The sequence below is a fragment of the Macaca thibetana genome, chromosome 7, assembly GCF_024542745.1.
Source record: "Macaca thibetana thibetana isolate TM-01 chromosome 7, ASM2454274v1, whole genome shotgun sequence".
NCBI classification, from domain to species: Eukaryota; Metazoa; Chordata; class Mammalia; order Primates; family Cercopithecidae; genus Macaca; species Macaca thibetana.
Genome location: NC_065584.1, coordinates 98,731,164 through 98,748,063, shown reverse-complemented (window position 1 = coordinate 98,748,063; position 16,900 = coordinate 98,731,164). Strand labels below are relative to the sequence as shown.

The 16,900-nt window shown below is 42.0% G+C and overlaps 1 protein-coding gene and 1 pseudogene across 4 annotated transcripts in view; one reads left to right on the top strand and one right to left on the bottom strand.

Annotated features, from left to right (window-relative positions):
- LOC126959083 (thyroid hormone receptor-associated protein 3-like) overlaps nt 1-888 on the bottom strand; it is a 151,319-nt pseudogene extending 150,431 nt beyond the window's left edge.
- The window catches only part of SLCO3A1 (solute carrier organic anion transporter family member 3A1), a 324,947-nt gene that overhangs the window by 38,816 nt on the left and 269,231 nt on the right, over nt 1-16,900 (top strand). The window lies entirely within an intron of this gene.

Below are 16,900 nucleotides of genomic sequence, written 5' to 3'. Positions count from 1 at the left end.
CATAGGGTCAGCTAAGCCTTCTGTTGCAACTGCATCCCGTCCCCAATTCTCACTCTACCCAGACCTGTTTCTTTTCCTGCCTCTTTTTTTTTTTAATTTTATTTTTTATTTTTTATTTTTTTTTTTGAGGTGGAGTCTTCACTCTGTCGCCCAGGCTGGAGTGCAGTGGCACCATCTCGGCTCACTGCAAGCTTCGCCTCCCGGGTTCGCGCCATTCTCCTGCCTCAGCCTCCCGAGTAGCTGGGACTACAGGCGCCCGCCACCGCGCCCGGCTAATTTTTTTGTATTTTAGTAGAGACGGGGTTTCACCGTGTTAGCTAGGCTGGTCTCGATCTCCTGACCTCGTGATCCGCCCGCCTCGGCCTCCCAAAGTGCAGGGATTACAGGCGTGAGCCACCGCGCCCGGCTTCCTGCCTCTTATGTAGGGGTTCTAGGTTAGCCTCTAGAGTACCCCTTCATAGACTTGAGGCCCACTAGTGTTGATTCCAGGGTCAACTTCATGGGAAATTCAATCTCTACAGATACAAAATTAGTGAATGTCTTACAGGGTAATGTTTCTTTGACTTTGGGGTTTATCTTTTCTGCTGTACAGCAATCTGTAAGTTAACATGCAGCTTCACTGTGTTTGTGCCCTTAATATATAGTAAATAGTAAAATCAAACCCAGGTATATTCTTCTGCATCAGCGTTTGACAAACTTACCATGTAAAGAGCTGGATAGTAAATATTTCAGGCTTTGCAGGCCATACTGTCTCTTGCTCTCTCACAACTTAACTCTGCTGTAGCCGTGATGACTACACAAATGGTCATGGCTGTGTTCCAGTGACACTCTACTTAACACAAACAGGTGGTGAATGGGATTTGGCCTTGGGCCATAGTATGTGGACCCCTGTCCTAGATAAATAAGTAATCCTGGGTTGGTCTATTAAACAATGTTCCAGTATGACATTGAAAGGACAGGCTGCCCCCTCCCCCCAAGCTTTGCCCTTTTGACACTTGTAGAATATGATGTGTTCTCTCCCAACAGCCTACAAAGTGCTGATATTACCACTTTGCAAATGAGGAAACAGGCTCAGGAAAGGTCTCCATGGTCTTTACTACTTAAGAAGATGATGGTTCTTGAATTGAACCTGGTAGATCTAACACCGAGGCCCACTCTGACCCCACTCTTATCATCCTACTTTCCTCAGTCATGGGATGCACTGGAGCAGTGTTTTTCATCACTATTTGGAGAAAAGCACTCAACAAACAGAGCTGGCTGCAGATTCATAGAAGAAAGAGGTATCTGAAGAGTCCCTGCCCACGGCCACCCTCTCCTTGCCATGTGCCCTGGAATTGTCCCAGAATAGGCAGATTTACCTGTGAACAAGGCAACTGGAATGGAGGTAGGACTTATCCTCTGGCTCCAGAGGAATTTCCCAGCCTGGATAGTATTTTCCTGACCTGCATTTGTGATGTGAGTAGGAGGTAAGAACAGCTTATTCCATAAAGGCATCCTGGCATGGAGTGGAGCTCTTATCTCAGCTGTGCCACACACTGACTGTGTCAAGCAAGCCCCTTGGTCAGCCTGAGACTCTGTTATCACAGCTAAGAAATGTGGAGGATCTTCCGTCTTACTCAGCTCTCTTTATAAATGTTCTTTAACGCAGGGCCTAGATTCCAGTACTGACTCCGTATCTCACCAGCTGCGTGACTACTCCCCAGTAAGTTTCTGAAATCTCTCTGTGCTGAAATTTTCTTGTATGTAAAATGGGGATAATAATAGTATTCCTTTAATATAGCTAATATAACAATAAAATGAGTTAATATATGTTAAGCTGTTAGAACAATAACCTGGTGCATAGCAGGTGCTATGAAAGTGTTTTGTTACTGTTATTTTTAGCACTTAGTATGATACTTGGTTAGTAATCGGTACTGAATAAGTATTCTTCAATGCATAAATGAGCCACATAACAAATAAGCATTAGAATAATTTGTAGAACTCAAATAGAGCTTTCTGCATTATTGGAAGATGCCTTATCTCTGCCCTTCTGCAAGGTAAACACTAACTAGCCACATGCAGCTGATGAACACTTGACATGTGGGTAGTATGATTAAAGAACTGCATTTTACATTTTATTTCATTTTAATTAATTTAAACTTACATAGCTACATGTGACCAGTGGCTGTCCTGTTGGACAGCCCTGTTCCAGAGGCTCAGAGGTTGGGATTCACTTGGTCTGTGTCATAGTTGGTTTGGACTGCTATAACAAGATACCATAAACTGGGTGGCTTAGAAACAACGAATATTTATTTCTCATAGTTATGAAGGTTGGAAAGTCCAAGATCAAAGTACTGACCGATCTGGTATCTGGTAAGGGCCTGCTTTCTGCTTTGTAGATGGCACCTTCTCATTGTGTTCTCACCAGGCCAAAGAGCAAGGCAACTCTTTGGGTCCTCTGTTATAAGGGCACTAATCCCATTCATGAGAACCCCACCCTCACAACTTAATCACCTCCCAAAGGCTTCACCTCCTAATACTATCACACTGGTGATTAGGTTTCAATATACAAACATTTTTAAAAGGATACAAACATTCAGACCATACAGTCTATTATCAGCATTCCTCAAACATCCGTGGGTGGTTAACATGTAGCCAGAATTGAGAATAGGGCTAGAACTTTTAGGCCAGTACTTTTTCATCTATTTATCCATCTGTCCATCTATTCGACAAATGTTTGTTAAGTTCCTGTTATACATCAGTTACTTTTCTAGGAACTAGCAATCAGCAAAGATAAAGTCTTGGCTTTCAAAGAACTTGTATGTAGGTAGGGAACAGATGATTGAAAAGCACACAGTGAACAGGACACTTCTGGACAAGGTACTTGAATGCCAGGAGGACCAAAAGAGGATGTTGCCATAGTGACTGGCTTGGAAGCGAAGGTGGTGCTGATCAAAGGAAGTCTTTCTTAGGAGGGGACGTTTGAGCTAAGACCTGCTTGGGGAGAAATCAGCCTTGTCATGATCTGGGATAAGAGTGTTCCAGGCAGATGCAGTAGCACATCATCTCAAGTTGAGGATGGGTTTGATCTGTTTGCAGAACAGCAAGGCAACTGGTGTGGTTTGAATGGTAAACATATGGGATGGTGGTAGGAAATGAGGTTGGAGAGGAGGGCAGGGGTGGGGGATTTTATAGCATCTTGCAGGCGAGGGTCCGGAATTAGGATTTTATTCCAGGCCCATGGGGAGCCATTGAAAAATACTGAGTAACTTGCCGTGATGTGACTTTTGTACTCAAAATATCTAATTGCCATGTAGTGCGCATGGACAATGGGGGAAGGCATGGCAGATGTGGTGGTATCGCAGGTGAGGGGACAATGGTCATCAGGTCATAGGTGGTGGCAGTGGAGACAGAGGAGTGGACAGATTGGAATCTGCCAAGGTAGGGACAACTGATGGGTGGATTAGATGTGTGAAGGGAGCAGAGCCAATGGAGGAGGGTCCCAGCACTGTGTTGCCGTGGAGTGGACAGTGGGGCTGAAGAACCCTGTAGCCTGAGGCAGCGTTTTGACTTGAATGTTCATATGTACCACTGGGGATCTTGGTAAAATGTAGAATTTGACTTTGTGGGTCTGGGACAGGGTCTGAGATTTTTGAATTTCTAAAAGACTCTCTGGTGATGGCAGCTACTCCTGCTGGAGCCCCCCTTGACCTAGCAAAGGCTTACTCACCCTCACCCTGCATATGCTTCTGCCACACAGAGGCACAGAACAGTGAACCCCCAGAGGGACGGGGAGTGCACAGAAGCAGGTTGTAGCTCGCCTGCAAGAACTCTCAAGAATCAAGCTTGACTCTGTTGTTCCTCATCCATACCTGCATCCTGGACTTGTGGTTGTGAGTCTGCAGAGACTCAAGGCATTTGCTTTGTGAGGACACAGAAGTCCCTGCTTTTTTGTTTGTCCTTTGGGAACAGAGTTCCTGGGCAATTATTTCACAGCTTGTAGCAGTGTAGGTATATCTCTTCAAGTCCAATCTTTAGAAATGCTTTGAGGGGATGTATTTTACATGAAAAAGAAGCCTTTAAAGCAAAATGAGCTGTGGGCATGAAGGCAGTGTGACTCCCTGTGTATAACAACCCTGTGCTAGTAACACAATGAATTTTCTTGGTGTCTGGGAGAAATGACACTTTATCACTAGAGATATTAATCATATGATGATCAGTTTCAGCAGAAAGGAAGTTTGACTCTAAAGTAGTTCCTCTAGCTATGGGTTCATTTCTTTATGAAACAATGAACCAGGAAAGGAAGTATCAAGTAGTTTAATGTGATACATATTTGTTGCTATACCAGGCCATAGGATTTAGGGCTGTTTTAAAATGAGTGTATTTCTTGTATAGAAGGGGCTAGCTCAACCATAGTGGTCATCTAGGGCTTGCACACGATGTTTTATTGAGGCAGGACTTCATATGGAAGCTTTTTGTAAATGAAACTAACACTTGATTACTGGGAGAAAATTACTGTGACTAGCCATCTGGTTTCCCAGCCAATATTGTTGATTTGTAGTGCTTCTAGTAGTTCTTAATAATCTGTCTCATTTTGTATGATATGAGATACTGCAGCTATTTTCTTGACTTCCTCCAGCCTAAACACTTAGGGTTATTGCACCAAGTATGCACTCTAGCTTTCTTCTATCTAATCTTTTGAGTTGCCAAGTGCCGCGGCATTTATCGTTATAGATTATTAAATTATGTGTTGTTTTCCATTTTTATTATATTCTTCACTTCTAATAAATGCAAATCTTCTTTGCAGAGCCCACACAGATTTTTCAAAACTAGGCAGTGTCAAGGACAATGAACTGTGTAGACCCATCCTTAATCAAAACTACCAATCTCCTTTCTTGTTTTCCAGTAGGAAGCTATTCAGTTAAAAGCACTCAACCTGTTTGTCATTTTGCTCCTCTAAAGAAGTCTAAATCCTCCAGTTCTCAATGTTTGTGTCTCCTATTTGTTTCTCTTCCATTTCTGCAATTATAGTGAACTCCAGAGACAAAACAGGCATGGTTTAAGAGTCCTTAATGAAATATCTGCAGTTCATAATATGGTTGTCGAATTAAAGCAGGGCCTTTTCCTGTGTTGGAAGAAATGCTCCCGGCATAAGCATATGCACATCTCTTAACTCTAGAAACCAGCATGTTACATCCTGGATGAGGACTCAGAGTGATGTCCCCATCACAAAGCTGAAAAAACTTTTCTTTATCTGCCAAAAAAATAAAAGTCAGATCCGTGGTGCAGTCACGATTGCTTCTCAGAGGTAGACTCCAGGTAGAACTGACACTTGGAGATTGATAGGTTTGGTTGTGTCCCCACCCAAATCTCATCTTGAATTGTAGCTCCCATAATCCCCAGATATCGTGGGAAGGACCCAGTGGGAGGTAATTGAATCATGGGGATGGGTTTTGCCATGCTGTTCTTGTGATAGTGAATAAGTCTCATGAGATCTGATGGTTTTATAAAGGGCGGATCCTCTGTGCATGCTGTCTTGCCTGCTGCCATGTAAGACATGCCTGTGCTTCTCTGCCACCTTCTACCATGATTGTGAGGCCTCCCCAGCCATGTGGAACTGTGAGTCCATTAAACCTCTTTTTCTTTACAAATTACCCAGTCTCAGGTATGTCTTTATTAGCAGGGTGAGAACAGACTAATACAGAGGTGCTTTTTTCTGGAGGGACACTCTGATTAGTGTGAATAAAGGTGAGTGTTATGTAAGATGTTTATCATCAGGACATGCTGTATCTTGTAAGAAAATAATCCAAATGGTACTTAGAAAATGTCTCAGTGATACCAGCCACGATGCTGAGGAGAGGTACTATGGGCTTTTGGGAGCCAGACAGTCCTGGGTGAAACCTGTCTCTGCCACTTGTAGCTCTGTGATTTTAGGAACAATATGTAACTTTTGTGATCTTTAGTTGCCTCTGGAAAATCGAGATGATAATGCCGTTTTAGCAGCTGGAAAGTTGTGAGAAATCAAAGTAACCGTAAGATAACTTCCTACCACACTATTTGCCATTGTCTATACAACTGTTGCTTTTAAAATAAAGACGGACTGGATGTGGTGGTGCACACCTGTAATCCCAGTACTTTGAGAGGCTGAGGTGGGCGGATCAGGAGTTCGAGACTAGCCTGGCCAACATGGTGAAACCCCATCTCTACTAAAAATTAGCCAGGCATGGTGGCAGGCGCCTATAATCCCAGCTACTCAGAAGGCTGAGGCATGAGAATTGCTTGAACCCAGGAGGCAGAGGTTTCAGTGAGCCAAGATTGCGCCACTGCACTCCAGCCTGGGCAACGGAGCTAGACTCTGTCTAAACAAACAGACAAACAAACAAACAAACAAACCAAACCCCAAAAACATCTAAAACTAGATGTTCCAACTAATGTCCTATCCTGGTTTTTAACTTTCTTTGGATCGAAATAAAAAATCAACAGCCTTCTTCTGATTTCTGACAGATTCTTTTGTGCTGGTGCCTTTGACTATCTCAAAACATGACTGCAGGTGTTTTCCCAGCTGATGAAATGCTGGGACTGTCCTCTTGATAAAGTTAGTCTTCCTGGACAGTGGTGGCCAAGTGGATTGGTTTGCTCCCATGTGCTAGGTTGAGTCTACCCTGCAGCGTCGGCTCCAGCAGGAGTGTGTTAAGGGCAGTGTTGGATCAGACTGTTCTCTCTATTTTCTGACCTGCCCAGGCATCCTGCAAATGGATGACATGTGAGCATGAGGATGGGTGCGGGAGGCGAGAGGGAGCTGAAACTGCAGGCCAGAGCCAGGCGAAGTTGAGAACAAGAAGAAATTTCTGCTCTACACACACAGGGTTTTTAAATTAGAAAAATATCATGCGATGCAGAAAGCAGGGGCTCATGGTTTGTTTCTGATGTTCTTGGCTTGCGTTAAGGTGCCTCTCTCGACACATTTTCTAAGTGAGAAGTTGGAGCTAGTGTGACCCAGTTAACGTTATAGGGCTCCGTCATTTCTGGGGATGCATCTGGTGACCATCCATCATGTAGCAAACACCTGCCTAAGAACAGAGCTGTGTCCCTGCGTCACTCGTGCACACAGCAACATGCTCTAAGCTTGTTGATCCCTAGTTAGGCAATAATCACTTTTTCACTGAGATTAAGAAGGCCTTGTCCTGTAACTGGAGAGACAATGCCTCTATTCTAGAAGCTTGAGATCACAGTCTTTCCAGAGAGTGCATTTCCTTTTACATTTGCTAATATTTCTGATACTGTATTAGACTTGCTTGTCTATGCAGTTTCCCCAAACAATGTGTCTCTCTTGGCTTTCAGCTTTTATTAGACACAACCATCTCATTTCTGTAATTGTTCTCCTGTCAGGCCTGGCTCCATTATTCTCTGGCCTCCAGAGCTATTTGAGTTTCTTCTGGAGGGCTGAGAAGGCTGCACTCGATTCCTCATTTCCAGTGGATCTGGGAAAACTCAGCTAAAGGAATTTAATATTTCGATCCACAAGATACTAACATCTTCAGTGGGTTGGCATCTTCTTCTTCCCTTAACTGTGAGACTCCAGAGCATACATTTTCAATGGAGGTGATATCACTGCTAGTGGAGGGAAAATTACTTCTGGCTGGTGGAGGGAAGCAAAAACTTACTCTTTTTATGTATAAAGCAAAATATACATATTATGCATATATAGAGAGATTTACATTTTATGGGTAGTATTAAAATTTCATGGGGGGACAATTAGGAAGAAATGTCTAAAAAGGTTCTTGGAGGTGATAATGAAGAGAGGTTAAAAAACACTGCTGAGAATTTTATTCTTCATGGCTCATACTACCCAGTCACAACAAATAATGTGTAAAATGAAACGCTTTAGTTTTCTCCTGGGGATGAAGAGTGGCCAGGTGCCATAGGAGAAGGAAGGAAGAGCTGGTGTGTTCCCAAATGAAGAGCAATTCAAAACTCCTTGGGGAAAGTCATCCATGAGGTTTAAACAGCATTGGGATCTCCCAGAGGGTTTCAACATACCAACTCCTGGGTTCTGCAAGTGTACCCCAGAAACATTCTAGAACTCTGGACAGCACTTGGGTGATTCCTAAATATCCAGGCCAATACAAAGTCTGTAACCTCTGATCTAGAACAAGGAGAGAGAGTGACTTAGAAGGGAAGCTAGTTTAGTGTGGGGGGTTGGGGCTATTTTGCAGGCATTTCCCTAATTAACTCCCTTCACCTCTGTGCTTTGGTAAACTAGACAGTACCTGGTTAGTTCACCAACTGTCCCCCTACCTTTTCCACTTTGATGCATTTGCTTATTGGGTGGTCTCTACTTGGAGTTCCCTTTCTTTTATCATAACCTAACAGCATTTTATTTACTCTATAAGATGTATGTAGTTCCAACGTGACTCCTCTTGCAGGAAGCTTTTTGTGAACCTCTCCCAGTGCTGCTCCATTTTTTCATTGCATTTACCACATTCCACCTTACATTTTGATCATTTCTATGCATTGTCTTTTTTCCATTTTATTGAGGTATAATTTATATACTATAAAATCTGTCCATGCCAAGTATATAAGTCAGTGGTTTTTAACAAATTCGTAAAGTTGTGTAGTCATCACTGCACTCAGTTCTAAAACATTCCATCTCTTCAAAAAGTTGCTCATGCCCAGTTGTGGTAAGTTCCTGTCCCATCTCCAGCTCCAAACAACCTACTTTCTTTCTCTGTAGCTTTCCATTTTCTGCACATTTCATACAAACAGAATCATGCAATATATATAGTCTTTCACATCTGGCTTCTTTCAATTAGCATATCTTTTTGAGGTTAATCTCCATCATAGCATGTATTAATAGTTTGTTCCATTTCAGTGCCACTACTATTCATTGGTATTGGAATTTAGTAGCTACTGTATTTTTCAGGTTGTGTTGGTGTTATATTTTTGGGCATATCACATTTTGTTTCTCTATTAACCATTCATGGATGTTTGAGTTGTTTCCAATGTGATGTTATTATGAATAATTCTATTTGCTACCAATATAAATGTATGTTTTTAATTCTCTTAGGTAGATACCTGGGAGTGGAATTACTGGGTCATGTGGTAAATTTATGTTTAACTTTTTAAGAAGCTGTTCAACTGCTTTTCAAAGTGGCTGTGACCATTTTATCTTTTATGTTCCCACTAGCAACATCTGAGTGTTCCAGTTTCCTCAGATGGAGGTGAATACTTTGTATTGTCTGTTTTGTTTTGTTTTGTTTTTTTGAGACGGAGTCTTGCTCTATCACCCAGGCTAGAGTGCAGTGGTGTGATCGTAGTTCACTGCAACCTCCACTTCCTGGGTTCAAGTGATTCTCCTGCCTCAGCCTCCCAAGTAACTGGGATTACAGGTGCATGCCACTACGTCTGGCTAATTTTGTATTTTCAGTAGAGACAGGTTTCACCATGTTGGCCAGGCTGATCTCAAACTCCTGACCTCAGGTGATCTGCCCATCTTGGCCTCCCAAAGTGCTGGGATTACAGGTGTGAGCCACCGTGCCTGGCCTGTTTGTATTTTTCATTATACACATTCTACTGGGTGGGTAGTGGTATCTAATTGTGACATTTTACTTGCATTTCCCTAAAGACTAATGATGCTAAGCATCTTTTCAAATGCTTATTAGACATTTGTATATCTTCCTTGGTGAAATATCTATTCAGATTACTTGCCTATTTTAAATTGAGTTGTTTGTCATTTTACTGTTGATTTGTAAGGTTGGTAGATAGTTTTGTTCAAATCATCTTTATCCCTACGATTTTCTGTCTCATTGTTTTATCACTTATTGAGAGGGATATTAACCTCTCCAAATATTATGGTTGCATTGTTTATTTCTCCTTTCATTTTGTCAGTTTTTACTTCATGTATTATGGGGCTCTATTATTAGGTTGATGTAGTTGCATTTACACCTGCCATTTTGTGATTTGTTTTATGTCTCAAGTCTTTTTTGTTCCTTTGTTTCTTCTTTATTGTAGTCTTTTGTGTTAAATATTTTCTCATGTTTTGTTTCAATTCCTTTTCCCCATGTTTTGAATTATTTTCTTAGTGATTGCTTGTATAATATGTGTCTTAAGTTATCACAATGTAATTCAGGTCAGTACTAAATTTCTCTAGAACATGGAAACTTTCCTCCAATATAGCTCCATTTCATCCCCCTCCTTTGTAGTTTTATTGTCATATATATAACATCTATATATTATAAATGCAGTGTTATGATTCTATGCAATCTATTGCCTTTTAAAGAATTTAAGAGAAGAAGAAAAATACACTTATATAGCCTTTTGTATTTACTTACATATTTAACTTTTCTGGTGTTCTTTATTAATGTATATCTTAGTGTATATTTGAGTTACTATATGGTATCATTTCCTTTCCATCTGAAGGAATTTCTTTATTATTTTTGCAAGGAAGATTTGCTAGCAGTGAATCCCCCAAGTCTTTGTTTATCTAGGAATATCTTTATCTTGCCTTCATTTTCAAATGAAAGCTTTGCCGGATGTAGAATTCTTGGTTGACAGTTTATTTTCTTTCAGAACTTTAAATACATTGTTTCTGATAAAAAGTCAGCTCTTAATCTTATTGAGGACCCTGGGTATGTGATGAGTTGCCATCTTTTCTTGCTGCTTTCACAATTTTCTGTTGGTCTTTGCCTTTAAACAAACTATAATGTGTCTAGGTGGGGATCTTTTTGTGTGTGTCCTTCTTTGGGGTTCATTGAGCTTGTTGAACATGTAGATTCTTATATTTCACTACATTTTGGATGTTTGGGCCATTATTTCTTCAATTTTTTTTCCTGCCTCTTTCTCTTTTTTCTTTATGGGACTCTATTGCATGTCTATTGGTGTGCTTGATGGTGTCCTAAAGGCATCTGAAGCTATGTTCATTTTTCTTCTCTGTTCTTCAGATTGCATAATTCTTATTGATTGTTTTCCAAGTTTACTGATTTACTGATTCTTTCTTCTGACATCTCATATCTGATATCGAGCTCCTTTTGGGACTTTTTTGTTTCATTTATTATACTTTTCAACTCTAGAATTTCCATTTGGTTCCTTTTTTTAAGAAAAGTAATTCCTATATCTCTTTTTTTAAGAGACAAGAGTCTCACTCTGTCACCCAGGCTGTAGTGCAGTGACATCATCATAGTTCCCTGAAGCCTCAAACTCCTAGGCTCAAGTGATTCTTCCACCCCAGCCTCCTGAGCAGCTAGGGCTCTCTCCAGTGTGTGCTCATGGCTTTCTGGTCAACCAGAGATAATGCGGAGAGCTTAAGGATCCCTATAGCTGATTCCTATCTTCTGTTTAAAATTCTGTGTAGTTTGCCAGTCTTTTGCTTGCCCCAACCAGGACTACTGGTTGCAGCCTCAGGGTAGCTGAGGGGGATTTCCTTGTTTATTTGCAATCGATACTGCTTTCCTTACTGACAATGTGTGGAGTTTTTTCACATCACATGCCAAACAAAGTGAACTCCGTCCAGCAGTGGGGTTGCTGGTATGCATGGCCAACCCTGCCTGCCACTGTTGTGCCAACCTACATGGGAGTAGTAGGGGGGGCAAGAACCAGATTCCCACTGATCTACCCAGAAGTTTTAAATGAATTAATGCTCCTCAATTTGTTGTATGTTTTGTCCAGGGTCTTGAAATGGTTGTTTTTGATAGTTTTATCATTGTTTTTGAGAGGATTTGCCAGGCTTCTCACACTGCCATTCTAGCCCCATTGTCTTTTTCCATCTTCTAGAGAGGAAAACTCATGGGGCAGATAAAGTATGGACTCTGGCACCGGATTGCCTGGGCTTGAATCCTGATCCTGCCATTTATAAGCTGCAAGACCTTGGGCAAATTACTAGACCCTGGACAAATGACTTAACTTTTGTGCTTCTGTATCTTCATCTGCAAATTGGAAATAATAATAGTACTTACCTAATGAGGTTGTTGTAAGAATGAAATGGATTCATCTACATAGTGATAGCAACAGTGCTTGTTACTGCAAATACAATATATTAGCTCTTTTTATTGGTGCAGCAAGGGCAGGGACTGTATCTTACTTGGCACTTTAAACCTTGCCCCACCATCCTTGGTCTGGTTTCTTGCACATAGTCAGCTCATTGGATTCTCAGATCTTTCCTAAGTAATGCTTGACATACGGAGGAAATGATGACAGCTCTCACAGTAACTGAAGATGCGAGGAGGAGGGACTGCAGGGGACCTGAGGACCAGATGGCCTGGTGCCTCGTTGAGGCCAAAGGTTGGTCAGTGTGTTTTCCCTCCTAGCTCTAGGAACTGCCCAAATTGGCTGGTACTGCTCAGATGCCATTGAATTTGAGACGAGGTCTGTACACTTACATTTCCAATCCAAGAAGTTAATTAGCACAATTGCCACCATTTCAGAAGTTATCTTGTTCCGGGCACTTCCAGGAGTGGACAGGACAATGTGGCGAGGATGCTGATTTTTAGGTATTTTTGCAAAAGAGAGTGATTATGAGGGAGCTGTGGGAGAGCAGGGGGTCTTATGGTGTGTACTCACCAACCTCAGCTGTTTCTCACCCACACAGAGCCATCGAGCAAAGGAGAGATTGGTGCCTCTTCCTCCAGTGGACACAACTAGGGTGAACAAAGTATGGGATGCCTTTGTAGAGGGAGGCATATGTCCTACGCAGCTGTATGCAGTGATCCTGGCTTAGCCACCACATATCCAGCTCTGTGCTCGGGAGCAGGGCAGCATGGCCATGGGATAGTAGCCATAGATGTGAAATCTGCTTACCTGAGTTTGACTGAGGTATACCCAGCAAATGGGGACTTTCTTATGATTCTTAGCAGAAGGACTGAAGGAGGATGGCAGTGACAAGAAAGATGATTGTTGAATTTAAGTTGTTTTACATGGATGAGGATCAGGTGTGCTTGTGGAGAGGGTAGGGGTGGAGCCAGTGGAGAGGGTGAGAGTGAAGAGGAGGAAACAGGGCACAGTGATGGAGAAAGGTCTTCAGGAGATGGGAAGGAGTAAGTTGGGTAGAGGGATCTGTGTTCAACTGGAGGGAGGGCCATGCTTTTCCTGGGTGGAGGTGAGGTGCCCCACAGCACATGCCCTCACTTCCCTTTCCTCTGAAGAGGGTCCCACATCTGGCTTCAGCAGGAAGAGGCACTGATGTTAACCTGTCTACTCCTGTGTTCAATTACAGGTACACCTTTTGGTGTTTACTTGGGTGCTTATCGGTATAGCATTTTTAGCACCTTGACCAGATACCATGCATCCAACAAGTAGGAAACTGTTTTACTCCTGAGGGAGCGAGACCAAGTAGTGATATGTCTACTTTTCTCCTAGCGCCGGGGGAGTAGAATTAAACTGGGCATCAGGTGTGTCATTTGCAGGTGCGTGATCCATTGCAAATTGCTTCATTCTTCTGGACTTCCGGTTCCTCCTAGTAGACTGCAAGGAATGGACTAGATCATATCAACATCCAATTAGCAGTTAATGTCCGTTGGTCCTGTGATCAGTCACTGTGTGTCTCAGATGAAGCCGGTGAGGGTGTTTTGTGCCTGAGAAACACTAAAATAGGAGTAGAAGGACGCACAGGTCAATCAGAGCAGCAAGCTGGCAGAGGCAGGTCGGAGAAGGTGAGTTCTTACGGTTTGTGGTTGTTTTCTTCACTACTCTGACACTAACATTGGACTTTGTTATTATTCTGGAAGCTGTTTTTTTTTGAGACGGAGTCTCGCTCTGTCCCCCAGGCTGGAGTGCAGTGGCACCATCTCGGCTCACTGCAAGCTCTGCCTCCTGGGTTTATGCCATTCTCCTACCTCAGCCTCCTGAGTAGCTGGGACTACAGGCGCCCAGCTCGTTTTTTTGTATTTTTTAGTAGAGACGGGGTTTCACCGTGGTGAAAGTGCTGGGATTACAGGCTTGAGCCACCGCGCCTGGCTGTATGGAAGCTTTTTAATGCTACATATAGGAGGATGCTATTTTGTTCTGACCTGTGTTTATTCCATACCTACACGCACAAGCTTTGGTAATCATATTATTTTATTAGCGTATTTATGGAGGTTCATTTCCAAGAGAGGATATAATTAGGTGGAAATTGATTATCTTGATAGTTAGGATTTAACCCTACCTGTCTGATGGTTTGCTCTTGAGGACTTTATATGCAATGATTTTTTACCCTGACCTGGTAGAGATGGGTTGTAAGCAGTACAGTCCTGTGGAATTACAAGTAAAATTTGAAGGCCAAGAAAAAAAGAAATGAGATGCTTATGCTCATCCCTGACATCCCACATCATTGCTCTCGCATGGCTGCAGGCTTGAGTCTGAGATTCCTGGGAACCAAAGCAAATGGGAAAATACAGCTATAATCACATTATTTATAGACTTTTGTTGGGTGTAGCTAAGGTGAGAGAAACAGTAGAACTAGTTCCCAGAAGAAGCAGAGTTTTGCTAGACCTTAATTTTAAAAATGTCTCTTATCTGCCTTAAACCAATGTTTCTGATAGTATATATAGCTATCCCTTGGTATCTGCGGGATATCCAAGGCCCTCTGCAGATACCAAAATCTGAAGAAGCTCAAGTCTGTCCAAGAACATAGTATAGCATTGGACTTTAACTTATGAAATCCTCTCATATACTTTAAATCTTCTCTCGATTACTTGTAATACCTCATGCAGTATAAATGGTTCTTATGCTATTGGTTTTTAATTTATGTTATTTTGATTGCTGTGTTATTTTTTATTTTTATTTTTTTCCGGATATTTGGATCCATGGTTGGTCAAATCCCTGGATAGACCTATGGAAATGGAGGCAGGCTATATATATGTTTTCAAGGGATGCTTAGGTTTTTTTTTTTTTCCTTTTTCTTTTTCTTTTTTTTTAAGTTACATGGTCAAGGGAGTTTCAGGAAATGCTACATAATATATATTTTGATGGATTTTTGACAGTGAATGTTACCATTTGAAAAACTTATAAAAGTCTTGTAAAGAAAACTATATATCTTTGTTCAACCCACAGTTTTAAAAATTTCCCATGACCTCAGAACTCTTTTCCTCCTTATACAACTTTTAACAATAACTAAACTTATCATTACTTTTTAGGGCAAGTTTGGTCACCAATTTGCCTGGGGCTGCCCCTGCTTAGCTGATAGGCCCATTAGCCTTCATCCCCAGGTCAGGGGCCACCTCACCGACACAGGGGCACAGGGTTTGGTCACTTGGGTGCTGTCGGACCAGTGTGGTTGGGCATCAGTCCTGACTGTGTGCCCTAGCTGTGTGGCATCAATGGGATAGTTATCTTCTCTGGGCTCAGGTTCCTCATCTGTAGAATGGGATAATAATATTTCTGCCTCATGGAATCGTAGTGAATAAGTGTGTCAGAATATGTAAAGCACTCCATACTGGACTTGGCATAAGTCATAACAAATGTTCAATATGATTGTATTTAATGATACCCCCATTCCAGAGCTTGCTCTGATGAGACACTTTTCTCCTCAGTTGCTAGGGGCTAACTAACTATGTGCTCTTTCTTTGGGTACTGATTGTGTGTTTTTCTTTATTCCGGTAGAGAGAAGCTTTATTCATCCTTTATGATAATTGCCTGTTTTCATAGTTGTTGTCTCCATGATACTGTGAGCTGGTTGAGGGCAGAGACCAGGTCTTATCGAACTTTGCATATCCAGCCCCTGGCAGGGCACAGCTTTGCAATAAAGGATTTTCAGTGCATTTGACAGGAAGCCGGGGCCCTGGGGCATATCAATAAGCCTGATTCAGTGAAAACAATTCTGCCTAGCAGCATGTGTGTGTGCATAAATCATTAGTGCCTTAGACTAAGATCTCTGTCTTGAGAATATGTCTGATCCTCTATACATATTTGTTGAATGCTGAGGAAATCATTGAAATCATTATTCTTAAAGTTTCTCCAATAAAAGAGCCCTGGCACCACAGAAGTTGGTTCGTTAAAGGTGTGAAACACAAACTATTAATAATAGCCTGATGCAAAAATATCTGGAAGTGAATTGAAAGCTCTGATCCTGAGTGGTAGAAAATTCTATTAGTTGACTGTACCCAGGAGGGATGGAGAGTCTTTATTTTTCTATGATGGACCAAAGAGCTACAGAGAAAAATCAATGATGAGATTTATGAGTAGGAAGCAATTAAATTGAGTGGTTTTTTTTTTTTTTAAAGAAGAGAATCATGAAATGTTACATACTCTCTTAGAATGAATTGATGAACATAAAAATCCACTAAATAAGGAATAATAACATTTGCCTCAATTTTACTTTAGGGCCATTTAGAGGAAAGAGTGGAAGAAAAGGGAGATGAGAGAAACTAAGAAATGGAGTATAGAGGAAACAGTAGTCTGAGGAAGGTGCAAATAGTGAGGTAGAGAAAAATGCAGGCGATGGCAGAGACAGAGTCTTAAGAGACAGACCAAGGAGGCTGTTTTTCTTGTTTGTTTGTTTTCTTTGAGATGGAGTCTCACTCTGTTACCCAGGCTGGAGTGCACTGGTGCAATCTCAACTCACTGCACCTCTGCCACCCGGATTCAAGCAATTCTCCTGCCTCAGCCTCCTGAGTAGCTGGGATTACAGGCACCTGCCACCACACCTGGCTAATATTTGTATTTTTAGTAGAGATGGGGTTTCACCATGTTGTCCAGGCTGGTCTTGAACTCCTGACCTCAGGTGATTCGCCCACCTTGGCCTTGGCCTCCCAAAGTGCTAGGACTTTAGGCAGGAGCCACTGCACCTGGCCCAAGGAGGCTTTTTTTTTTTTTTTTTTTTTTTTTTTTTCCCCCTGAGACAGAGTCTCACTCTGTCACCCAGGCTGGAGCGCAGTGGCATGATCTTGGCTCACTGCAACCTCCGCCTCCCAGGTTCAAGTGATTCTCCTGCCTCAGCCTCCTGAGGAGC